Here is a 12,255-nt window from a genome sequence, read left to right as displayed (position 1 = left end):
CTCATAAGAAATATGGACAAGGGCAAATGCACCATACTCCTGCTCCTCGACCGGTTGGCTGCATTCGACCTGGTCGACCATAAAATCCTAGAGACACACTTCACCAACACGGCACACTTCTCCAGTGAGGCCACCACATGGATCTCATCTTTCTGGGAGGGCAGAGCCATGAGGGTATTCTCAGGTCAAGCCTCAGCCGCCCCCTCCCCTATTAACTGCGGAGTACCACAAGGTTCCTGCACCTCCCCCACACTATACAACCCATTTACTCTTCCCCTCTTCAACGACCTAGAACAATCCGGCATAACCTTCACCAATTATGCTACGACGCACACATTCTTCTCCCGTTATCAGGGGATTATGAGCAAGACCTCATAACCCTACAAAGCACATATGCTATCATCCAAGCCTGGATGGCAGCCAATAATGGCCTTTGTCTCAACGGAGACAAGACTGAGATTCTAATAGTAGGCCCAAAAGAAACCCTTAACAAACCAGACAGTAAATACAGTAACTTCAAAATTGAAAGCTCTGTTATTTCAGTCTCCGCAGCAGTAAAAACTTTGGGAGTCTACCTAGATTCAACTCTATCCATGGATAGACATGTCAGCTATATCTCCTCCTCAGCTGCACTGACAACCAAAATAATCAATGCGGTAAAACCTCACCTGTCCACCGAAAACTGTCTCAACATCACCAGCGCCACCATAGGTGCCAAACTGGATTATTGTAACGTCGTCCTTCTAGGCACCTCTGCCAGAAACATTAAAAGACTGCAAACGACCCAAAACAACGCACTGAGAGCTGCCCTCAGCATACCCAGGAGGGAGCACATCTCCCTAGCTAGACAGAATGCCCACTGGCTCCCAGTCAAAGAGCACATCCAGTTCAAGACCCTCACTATTACACATAGATGCATATCCCAGTCTGCCCCTCACTATCTGTCTGAACGAATACTACAAGTTCAGACACTCAGACCCAAAAGTAATCTGTACACTAACCAACTCTCTGTCCCCAACTTCAACAGAGCCAGAGCTGGTGGCTCAAGTTCCGAGGTTCTAGCTCCAAAATCTTGGAACTCACTACCACCTAAACTGAGAGCGGAAACATCCCTCATGTCTTTCAGAAATGCACTGAAAACCATCCTATTCAAGTAAATCTATACCAAAAAATGTCATGGTAAACATTTTTATTGCTGTAACCAACAACTGTACCTATGCTCTCTGTTCCCATGTAACCTTGGATCATTAGCAATGACTGTAACCAAGCACCATTTTTCTATACCAAATAAGCCCGCTTGTAACAGCGCCACGATGCCCCAGGGCAGCTGTGTGCTTTAAAAATGCAAATAAATAAACGAGGAACGCCCAATGAATATCACAGGAACATCCTCAACCTTTCCATCGCAACTGGGAAAGTGCCACAGCCTTCAAAACTGCATACATCAGGCCACTACTCAAAGATACAGCGGGAAACATAGAAGACCTCTCCAACTACAGACCCATCTCCCAACATCCCGTATACAGCCAAACTGCTCGAAACGTACATATACAAAACAACCCAAGAGTTTATAGAAGAGCACAACCTACTTGACCAGGCACAAGTTGGCTTCACACCACTGAGAGGAACAGAATCAGCTCTACTCTCAATATGGGACGATCTAAAAATCAACGCAAACTCTGACAACAGCACTGCCTTGATACTCCTAAACCTATCGCAGCATTCGACAGTTAACCATGACACCCTCATAACGAGATTAGAAGGACTTGGAATAACAGACACCGCCCTAATATGGATCATAATCTTTCCTAAAAACAGAACGTGAAACCGTATGGATGAAACCCTTCAAAACCAGCCCGAGAGATTCCACCTGTGGAGTACCACAAGGATCATCCTTCTCCCCGCTACTGTTCAACATCTACCTGTATCTACTTATCAGAATCATCAAAAGGCACAGCCTCACCTGCTACAACTATGCTGACAATACACAAATAATCTTCAAAATACAAGACAACCCGTAAATAAACTCTACACTAGAAAACTGCCTCCGCGATGTATTCTTCTCGCTGAACTCCAACTCCCTCAAAATCAACCCAGGCAAAACAAATAATGATGGTCACAAAAAATGGAGGAGAAAACCAATTCATCCCTTGGCCAAGGGAACTTGGGACAACCCCAGCACCCTCGCCGATTGTAAAAAAAAAAAAAAAAACCTGGGGGTTCTGATGGACAATAATCTCACGCTAGATCCACAAGTAAACGCTCTCCTCAAGAAATGCTTCTTCCTCCTGCGAGCGGCAAAGAGGATCTTACTGTTCCTATCGTTCGCCAACAAAACAACCACCATCATCGCCCTCGTCATGTCCAAAATAGACTACGCCAATAGCCTGTACCTAGGCATGCCTGAACAACTCTTAAAAAAAAAAACTACAGCACATTCAAAAAGCGGCAGCCAGACACCTTCCAAAGAGAACACACTGCACCAGCGCTGAAAACACTACATTGGCTACCAATAAAACAACAAATAAAATTCAAAACAATGTGCATTACGCACAAAGCAGTACACAACGAAGGCGCAGAGTTCCTAAGAGACAAACTGCGCCTACACCAACCAACCAGAATGCTCAGATCAAGCATGTACATCCGCTTGGAACGGAAACCCTACAATAAAAGAACTTGGAGAATCCTCCTTCTCGCACCAAGCCCCCGAAAACCTGGAACGACCTTCCCAAGTACATACGTAACACAAAAAAACACCTATTCAGGAAATTACTCAAAACCTGGCTCTTCACGTCATAACTAGAAAGACCGGCCACAGGGGCGCACACACACAACTAAATCAATGAACGTAGAGAGACCCTGATCCACACCTAGCAATCGATGGGGGGAAAACCCGAAGGTAAATATCCCACGACATACTAAACGACTAACCGGGAAACAGCCGCAATACGACGAAAGACTGTAAACGTAGCAAGACAAAGACAGAAACTCTAGGACAAATCATCAAGAGGACCATGACCTTAAAATATAACCATCCCCAACAGCGCTAAGGACAACATATAGAGAGGGAAAGGAAGCACTGCACCACAAGCCCCAATCCAGGGGGTGAGAGACAGAATGTTTCATCACTACACACTGTCCACCACTACACAGCAGGAAGCACAATGCCCCACCACACAAAAAACTACAATTAAACAATAGCCTCAAGAATATTCACCCCACGGAAACCAAAGAACCAACAGAAACAGTCGGGACAGAATGAAACGAACGACTGAATACACAGGCTCCAAGACGGATGCACTAGGACGCCACATCAACACCACTCCGACCCTGAACCATTCAAAGCCTCAACCGACTAGTGTCACACTAGATAACCTGAGAATATATATTACCTACCCAGTCCCAACCCGAAGAAAAGGTTCAGACGCACCTACCAACCCAAACAATACTGACTACGATACAGCTGGATCCAGCGAAGCACCACCAAAAAGAGTCGGCCCAGTCGGAACCAGCAACAACCCAACCCGCATGCACTTTACCACACCGCATCAACAACACATAAACATCACCCACAGCACTCGAGTCCTCGCCCGATCCGATACTAGCACCAAAGCGCAGCACTCGGTGTATACCGAGCTGAAGCTGCCAACAGCACACCACTTCTCCCACTCTCCTCATCCCCTCCTTCCTGTTTACAGATCTGCCAGAAAGCCTGGGGACCAATTCCGTTGGTGACGGTGCGCTATATAAGTACCTATAACATAACATAAGATATGGACAGGGTATGCAGCAGTCTCGGCAGACTCACGGTACCGCGTCAGCACCCTCCTCCCACCGATTTAGTCAGCGAGGAGGTTTTCTTTCGAGAGGTTCCTCTGCCGCATGAAGTCACCTCGAATGGGCCTTATCCTCAAGGACTCATCGGGGAAGTAGTTCTCGCCATGCTGGTGGCACCACAGGCGCCTCCATCGGCTCCCCAGGCAGGTAGAGGGGGATTCACTTTTGCTTTCGGCCCACACTCCCCGGTGATCGCTGTGGCATCACTATACTCCAAGCCTCAGTCGTCCTCAGCCACCTCCTCTGTGGCGCTGCTAGGCAAGGAGGAGAAGATGTTGGAGGCTTATGGCAACAAACTCTATTCCAACGCTTCTTTACATCTGCGTCAGGTCACCGCCGATGCCATGCTGGCAGCCGCCAACCAAAGATTATGGCGGGAAATTGTGGACTTCCTCCTGGAACTCCCCACCTACAGCCAAGCGCACTTTAAGGCAGGACTAGCCGAGGTCAAGCTGGTGGCGCATTACCTCATGGAATCCACAGTGGCCCATATTGACATCTCAGGCCATGCCATCTGTATTTCCACGGACATGAGAAGAACCAGCCTGGCTCCGGGCAACAAAATTCAACCCGGATATCCAGTGTCCAGGAACGTATACCAGATCTACCGTTTGAAGGGGGTTGGGGAATACCTCTTACTCTCCTCTACAGACGAAGAGCTGGACAAGAAGTAAAACAGCTCTCAAACAGCTAAGTCTTTATCCATCCTTAGAAAGACGGTGCCCAAATTGTATGCCCAATCTCAGCAGCGCTCACAAAGGGGGTCGTACATATGGAGGGTTCCGTGGCTTCAAGGAACCCAGATCCAGACAGCCGGACCGCTCGCCGTCTCGGAACCGGCACAAGCAACAAAAATGAGGGGGGGGGCGCTTTTTCCAGTCCCCTTCCTCAGTGACAGCCTCCGAGGGAAAGAAAGCATAACACGCCCCTTCAATTCAGGTCCCTGTGTCTCCGGTGGGGGGGGGCAGGCTTGCTCTCCATGCCCATTTCTGGTGCAAGAATTCCGCGGACCCCTGCATCCTATCCGTAGTATCCACGGGGTACTGCCTTCCTATGCCAGCCTCTCCTCCCTCCTCCACTCCCACAGGTTGGGACAGCAACTCTCTTGGTAGAGATCCATTCGCTCATAGAGAGCCAGGCATTGGAGGAAGTCCCAGCCTCCCAGCGAGGCTTTGGCTCTTACTCCAGGATTTACGCCATTCAGAAGAAGAACCAGGCCGGCCCGAGAGTTGTGCTGGACCTTTTCACCCTCCACCTCTCCTTACCCCTGCAAAAATTCAAGATGGTTAAGCCAGCTTTTATAGCGGAGGCATTGGACAAGGGAGGCTGGATGTGCTCCCTGGATCTGAAGGACGTGTACCTACACGTCCCGATTTGGCAGCCCCATCGTTCTTTCCTACGGTTCAGGATCATGGGCTACCGCATTCAGTACAAGGTGCTTCCTTTTGGCCTCAACTTGGCCCCAGGGTCTTTACCAGGCTCATGAATGCGGTTGCGGCCCTCCTCGGATCGCAGGGCCTCCACATCTACCCATACCTCGACGACTGGCTCGTCAGGGCTACATCTCCGGAAACGTTTCACCACTCTTCCCATGCCCTTATGAACACACTGCACGATCTGGGCTTCTCGGTCAATCTCAAGAAGTCACACCTGCAGCCTATGCAGACTGACATTCCTGGGCCTCATCTGGGATTCGTGCACTGAGAAGGTATTTTCATTGGAGGACAAAATCTCGACCATCAAGAGGGCCTCCACCCACTTCCTCAGAAGAGAAGTGACCTCGGCATGGTGGTACCAACATCTCCTGGGTCTTCTGGCAGCGGTCTTATTAGCCGTTCCGCACACGAGACAAAGGATGAGGAGGATTCAGATGCACTTCGCGGCCTCATGGAACCCGGAGCGGGCCTCTGAATCAGAGATGATCAACATTCCTCCATCTCTCCACCCAGACCTGACTTTTTGGTCCAGGGACTGCAACCTGCGGACGGGCAAGCCCTTCCAGCCGCTCACTCCGCAGGTCACCATCACCACGGATTCCTCGCTCGAGGGCTGGGGTGCCACCCTGGACGATCTCTCGGTCCACGGCACCTGGACTCGACAGGAGCAGGAATACCACATCAATTGGCTAGAGCTGAACGCCAGGGCATTCTTACCACTTCTCGGGGGCAAGTTTGTCCTCATCCAGACAGACAACTCGTTAAGCAGGGAGGCACCAGATCCCCTACTCTGCAGACTGGCGATCAACATATGGGAGTGGGCCCTGGAAAACATTTACTTCACGGCACTCCACCTCCCGGGGGAATCCAACCTGTAAGCAGACAGGCTCAGCAGGTTGGGAGCAGACAATTACGAGTGGCAGCTAAACAACGTAGTTATTCAGGAGATTTTCAACAGGTAGGGTCACTCCCAGGTGGACCTCTTTGCCACCTGGCACAACAATAAGTGTCCCCAGTTCTCATCCTGGCAAGGTCAGGACCCCGGCTCTCTTGGTGACTCCAGTGGACCGGCATGAAGGTCTACGCCTTTCCGCCCACTCCCCTGATCCCCAGGTAATTTGCAAAATCAAGGAGTCTTGCCAACTCCTCATCATTCTAATAGCTCCATGGTGGCCGGCCAGGCCATGGTTTTCGGAAGTCTCTCGGAAGTGCCCCCGATTCACCTCCCGATGGGCCCAGCACATCTTCTGGCAGTCATCCACCCTGCACCATGGAATCTAGCCCTCACAGCGTGGTACCTGAGCAGGTAAAGCTTCGGCACCTTAGCCTCTCACAGGCCAATCTGGAGACCATACAAGGCGCTAGGAAAAAAGCTACGAGGGCCCAGTACAAGAGCAAATGGACCAGATTCTCTCACTGGGCAGACTCCACGGGAATCGACCCCCCCCTGGCGTGCACCTTGGATGACGTGCTCTCCTTTTCAGCACACCTCGCTCATTCAGGCGTGCAAGTGGACACCTGCCGCTCATACCTCGCAGCCATTGGGGCTTACAGGAACTCGGAGGAGGGCATTTTCTCCTCCTCCAACCCTATCGTCAAACATCTGACGGGTCTTGCAAAGCTCTACCCGCCAGTCAAGAGACTGCACCCGGTGTGGCACCTTAACATGGTCTTGGGCGCACTGGTGCACAAACCTTTCGAGCCGATGGCAATCGTGGACATCAGGCTGGTCACCATCAAGACTGGCTTACTAGTCGACCTTACGTCGACTCGTAGAGTCTGCGAAATCCAGGCCTTGGTCGCCTCTGAGCCATATACCACCTTTCACAAAGACAAGGTAGTACTGCGGACACACCCGGCATTTCTGCCCAAGGTTCCGTCTGCTTTCCACTTGAATGAAGAAATAGTCCTTCCTACGTTTTTCACCGATCCCAAGGACCGAGTACAGAAAGTGCTGCACTGCCTGGATGTCAGGCGTGCCCTGAAATTCTACTTGGACAGGACCAAGGGCTTCCGCAAATTGGACGCCCTGTTAATCACTTTTGGAGGCTCAGACCAGGCTATCTGGCCTCCAACTCTTCCATATCCTGCTGGATGGTCTCTGCCATCAAAGAAATGTATGAGGGCCAGCACAAGCCGCTCCCGGCCAACATGCATGCCCACGCAGTCGGGGCCAAGGCAACGGCCATTGCTTTCCAGCGCCATGTCCCATAGCAAGTCATAAGAAGGGTGGCCACTTGGGCCTCTCCCTCGTCTTTCTGCAAGCGCTACTGCTTGGATGCCAGCTCTAGATCAGATGCGGCTTTCGGACAGGCTGTTCTCAGGAACCTATTTGCTTAAGGAGGGTCTCCTCTCCACCCTGGGGCTACAATCAGTTGTAATCGCCCATACAGTATGGAGGAAAGGGGACAGGACGTCAGAGTAATTATAAGTAATTCACCATAGTCCATAGTTTCCTTTCCACCATACGTCCCACCAACCTCCCCCCTGATAATACTGGTGTCATTCAGCAATGTTGAATCCATTGTCGACGCTTCAATGGGGACTGAGGTGTGACCCCCAGAGGGCGGAGTCAGGGCAGCGCATGCTCCCTGGGCCACACCCATGCGCACCTCTAAATTTAAAGGGGAAGGAGTTTTTTTCTGGTGAAAAATGTTCCGTCTCCCATCCCTTGGAAGGAACGCCCATACAGTATGGAGGAAAGGGGACTAAAGACTAAGAGTATGTTAGTCACTACGGTGAGTAATTTATAATATATCTTCCTTCTCGAGCTCTTCGCTCATCCGCCTCCAACTCCCTCAGGGTCAGTCGCTTCTCCAAGCAAAGAGTTGGTGGTAGATCTGAGTGAGCAAATTACAAGCTCTATCTTGCAAACCTCCTCATACAATCTTTCATAAAGACAAGGTTGTTTTACAAGTGAAGCCTAATTTTCTCCCAGAGGGGGTCTCTGAATTCGACATTACTCAGAAAATAACGTTACCTTCGTTCTATCCTCCTCCCCATGCAGGTAAAGGGGAAGAAAAGATTATACAGGCTGGATCCAAGGGGTGCCTTGAGTTTTATATTAGCAGACTTGCTAGGATAAAGCAAACAAACCAATTGTTTGTAGGATATGCAGGGCACACATTAGGATTGCCAATCACGAAACAGACCATTTCAAGGTGGATCCTTTTAACCATTCTAGAATGCTACAAATTGGCAAGAAAAGATCCCCCTCAACATCTTAGGGCTCATTTAACCAGGTGTATCGCAGCCTCTTCGGCTCACCAAAGAGGGGTCCAATTAAAGACATATGTGCGGCTGCCACATGGTCGTCCACACATACCTTTACCAAATTTTACAGCCTGGATTCCTCCTCTAGCCAGGAGACAAGATTTGGGAAAGCTGTGTTGCATTCTGTACATTTTTAAACGGAAATATTTCATTTTTACTCCCACCTCCTCTTTACACTACTGCTATGGGAGTCTATCAAAGATGAGGAATACATCAGAGGACACAATCCCTTCGAAGAACAAGTTACTTCTTACCTGGTAACGTTCTTTCGATGAGATGTTCCTCCGACGTATTCCTTATAGCCCCTCCCACCCATCCCCGCAGTAAAACTTCCCTTGTAGTTGCATCTTATGCTCCTTCAAGGTTAATAACCAAATAATGCAAAGCAAATTTAAGCTTCAAAACGGAACTGAGCAACGGACGCTGCGCGAGTCTATACGCACAATGATGTCGGCGCCGATACGGAGGCTGTCGAGGGACGTCGACGCGCAGCGCCCTCTACTGAACATTTTCTTCCGAGGCCAGCAATCTGGAATGGGTAATATCAAAGATTAGGAATACGTCAGAGGAACATCCCATCGAAATAAGGTTACCAGGTAAGAAGTAACTTGTTCTTTCAATTGGTACATTGATTACTCCCAAAGTTTTCTCATCTTGTAAATATGCATCAGGAACAGTCTGTCACACAATTTTCATCATACCCTGTATGCCAGAGCATAACTGCCATTCTAAGGTGGTCTAAATGCCCACCTGGCAGGTTTTGCGCCAGAGAATAGTGCTGTACCTGATGAAAGACTCTGGAGAGAGTTGGATCGCTGTGCAGTTGTTACTACAACAGAATAAATTACAACATGGCAGTTTACTTCGTTGTAATTACTTGAAATATTTGTGTCACTGTTCAGGCCCCCAGATCCCTCATCCCATGCCCCCTTCACTGCCCGTCTTAACCCCATAACCCTTAAATACATGTATATAATTCAAAGTAATTTTAACGAAGTAAATTACTTTGCAGTAATTTACTTTGTTAAAACGATGGGAGTACCTGTGCTCTTAGTGCACGAGAAGCTACAACCTGATACAATCCTGTCCACATTACAAACAGGTTTTCAGAAAGGATTATCTACCTGAATGGGCTCATTTTGAACACCATAAAAGAACAAAGTTCACAAAAGAACTAAATGCCGACCTACATTGCCCTTATTGACTCATCAAAAGCTTTTGCATTAGTCAATAAGACAAAACTTTGAGGTAATTTCTTTTTTTTAAAAGTAGCATTAGGGAAGCCTGCTGTACAGCATTATAGCCTTGCATGAACAAACCAGGTCAGATTAAACGTAATGGGTGACTTATCCTCAGACATACCAGTTGAAAAGGGAGTAAGACAGGGCTGCATTCTTGCAGCTTTTCTTTTCAATCTTTATTTTTTTTTATTGTAACAATTAGTTTATACAAAATGTAACTACAAAACAAGAACAATAACGTCGCAAGAGGCATCACTAAAAAGAATAAAAACACATAAATCCAGCCAAACACATAAGACCAGCCATTGGTGTTTCTTCAATCATTTATGATGGATGCTTATAGCGACTTCCCGCTCGCCTATCTTATGATTTTTCAAAATGTTACCTTGTCACTATTGGCCGGACGTAACTATTCATTTGTTAGAATACAGCATTCATATGATTCGAATCAATTCAGACTTATCCCTGCTCCAAAAGTTTTTCAAGGAAATCAATCACTGCACAGATTAACATCACGTTGTTACCAGTCAGCAGCGTCCACCACCATTCATCCAAATTGATGTCAAGAGGTGCAAATCAGCCCAAAAAGCATAACCGTTCTGTAGTTATTGTGCGACATTCCGTGATTATATGTTTTAATGATTCTATTTCAGTTGTGCAAAATCGACAAAGGTTGTCGGCAGTCTTCATGTTGTGTCTTCTCCATAGAACTTCTTTAGTTTTGTAGACATTCAGGAATTCAAATTTATTCTGATGCAATCTGGAAGGAAATCTTGATAGATATCTTGGAAGTTTGTCTAGGCAATTGCATGACAGACCTAGCTTCAAGGTTGACGACATTGACATGCGCAGTTCTTGATTCGAAAGCCAGTTCCACTGTCTTAGTTTTTTCTTTGCAAGTTGGGGCATTGCTATTACCGTCTGCCCCGAGATATCAGCTGTCTCTAAGATTTTCCTGATTTTATTTGCCCAAGCCAGGAGAATTCCTGCGTGAGGATTCTTTAGTGTTGATTCAAAAATCTTGTATGCTGGTGCTATATTTGACACACATTTTACGTAATGTTGTGATTGATTTCCATTGAATGGTTCTTTGTAGTGCCTCCAAGCCCAGTTCATATCTTAGTGCAACAATCGTAGTGCTGCTTGGGAGCCGCAGTACTTTTTTCCATAATTGTCCTTCCAGTACGGCCCAAATTCGTCTATGTTCCATCCTGCTTCTGCCCCGTACGTAATTACAGTAATTACTTTCTGTATATATAAGGTCTGTAATTGGAGGAGCGTGAATTTACTGTATTCAAAGTGTAGCTTTTGGCTTTGCATTACTAGTATGGACATACGATATTTCAACTCAGCCACCCAAGCCGATTCACAAATCGAGTTATTTATGTGCACACCCAGATATCGGATTGCTGATACAGTTTCAATTGTCTCACCTGCTGCAGTCCACTTAAATTGGTTAGATTTATTTTTGAGTGCTGTTCTTATTGCCATAATTTTGGATTTCTTCGTATTGGTCGCAAGCTCATTTTCTTGAAAGTATAAGACCAGGTGGGACAGAAGTCGTTGCAGACCAATTTGCGTTAAATCGAACAATACAATATCATCTGCATAGTATGCCCAACTGATCTGATGCCCATTCAATTTTGGCGAAAAACTATGGGGTTTTCTAGAGTACTTGAGATATCTGAAATTAATAATTTAAATAGGAGTGCAGCTAAGGGGCACCCCTGCTTTACGCCCTTAGAGGTTTTTATTTCATTTGTCTAATGACCAGATGCATCCAGGCGTACTCTTGTAGAGGTGTCATTATGCAGTGCAATCAACGGTTGAAGTAAAGCTGGTGGAAAGGACCATAAGTTTCATCCACAGTTTTCCACGATTGATGGTGTCAGAAGCCTGACGCATATCGATAAAAGCTATAAACAGTTTATGTTTTAATGTGTCAAGGTTTAGTAAGTTTAGTATCAATAAGTTTACCTCAGTTCCTATATCTTTGGTGAAGCCTGTTTTTCGACAGTCCATTAGCCCAGTGGTGTTTGCCCAAGATGTTAACTTTTGTTGTAAACATGTTGCAAATATTTTTCCTCTTGTGTCCTGGAGGGCAATAGGGCGATAGTTGTTCGGATCGTCCCTATTGCCCTTCTCAAATATTGGCACAATAACTGATGTCCACGATGTTGGAATGCTTTTTGAGGTCTATCAGTTGGAAAAGGTTCTCAATGAATTCGGCCCATAATTCCTTTTTTTCTTAACATAATATTGGACAACAATTGGAGTTTTTTAGTTGTTGGATCATTGTCATGATCTTATCTTTTGATTTGTTCATATCCCAGGATACTGAACATTACAGAGTTGATGGCTCAATTTGTCTCAATTTGCTATTAAAGACGGAATTGAAATGGTCTTCCCAGACAGATGCAGAAATTCCATTCACTAATTTTGCATCTTGACATAAAGATCCTTTGTTG

General features: G+C 47.0%; 1 protein-coding gene across 2 annotated transcripts in view; it reads left to right on the top strand.

The window, feature by feature from the left end:
- The window catches only part of TCF3 (transcription factor 3), a 1,342,799-nt gene that overhangs the window by 1,063,368 nt on the left and 267,176 nt on the right, over positions 1–12,255 (top strand). The window lies entirely within an intron of this gene.

The sequence above is a fragment of the Ambystoma mexicanum genome, chromosome 1p (assembly GCF_040938575.1).
Source record: "Ambystoma mexicanum isolate Mex_15411 chromosome 1p, UKY_AmexF1_1, whole genome shotgun sequence".
Classification (NCBI taxonomy): domain Eukaryota; kingdom Metazoa; phylum Chordata; class Amphibia; order Caudata; family Ambystomatidae; genus Ambystoma; species Ambystoma mexicanum.
This window is presented reverse-complemented; position numbering and strand designations above follow the sequence as displayed.